Below are 1,101 nucleotides of genomic sequence, written 5' to 3'. Positions count from 1 at the left end.
GAAATTTATCACTCTATTCATGCATCAACGAGACATTGGGTGGCCTTCGTCCCTGTAAAATGAAAGGGGTCATAGCTCCTGGGTTTATTACATCACATGGAAGGTTGTAAGCTTGGCTTGTCTAAGGTGTCGAGGACCTTTTGCACACGGCGACTCCCCTCGAAGCCGCTGGAGTATCACATTCATCCGGCCGTAGATTAGGAGTGAGTTCGCCTGGCCTGCCCAAGGGGGAGGTGCAGGTCGCATTTTTACAGCGGCGGGTCTCGTATGGCACTGGTGCGAAGTGTCAAGGATAGTGCCTTATCAATTAATTTCTTATTTACATTTGTTGTTGAAAAAGGGCAAATGTTTTTCATACTGGTTCATAACCTTTAGGACTTAAAAATACTTTAATACCTTAACATGGAAACAATATCACGGATCAAAGGAGATAATGCAATATGATATAATTTCCTGTTGACTGTATCATGGGGATAATGATAATAAAACAAAAATAATAACAACGAAATATTAGCGACAAACATATAGAAAGATAAATACTAATAGACAATATTGTCAATGGAAACGAGTCGGAAAGATTTTACTAATTATAGTGAAGATATTTATAATATCAATGATACTCGTGATACCTAGTGATAATTATGAAATCCATGTTAAACCACACATGTTAATTGAAATTTATAGTTTTTTTTGGGAAATACTGCAGGGTAACGCACCAGAAAATATTTGTAAGTGTTGCCAGTTTAGTAATTTTCTACACATATTTTACGTTTTTTTGTGCAGTTTCGCGGGGTAGTATTCGTTTTAACGACTGTAAGTAATTTAATTCAAATGTAAAAGTTTGCAGTTTTCTATAAAGCCCTAATGAGTCAGCTTTTTTATTTTTATAAGAAAACCATCAGTCAAACAAAGGTGGCCAACACCAGTGAGAGGGCACTACTGCACCCTCCCTGGCACCTTGTACTCTTGTCAAGAAAGTTACTCCTGTCAAGAGAGGTTCTCGTAACAATAATCTTATCTCAAACTCTAGGAAAATCATGGCTGTGACACATTACCTCTAGTGTATTTTTCTACTGTGGTGTATTTTCCTTCTTCTCGCAG

Source organism: Penaeus monodon, chromosome 22, assembly GCF_015228065.2.
Source record: "Penaeus monodon isolate SGIC_2016 chromosome 22, NSTDA_Pmon_1, whole genome shotgun sequence".
Taxonomy (NCBI): Eukaryota; Metazoa; Arthropoda; class Malacostraca; order Decapoda; family Penaeidae; genus Penaeus; species Penaeus monodon.
Note: the sequence above shows the minus strand (reverse complement) of the source record.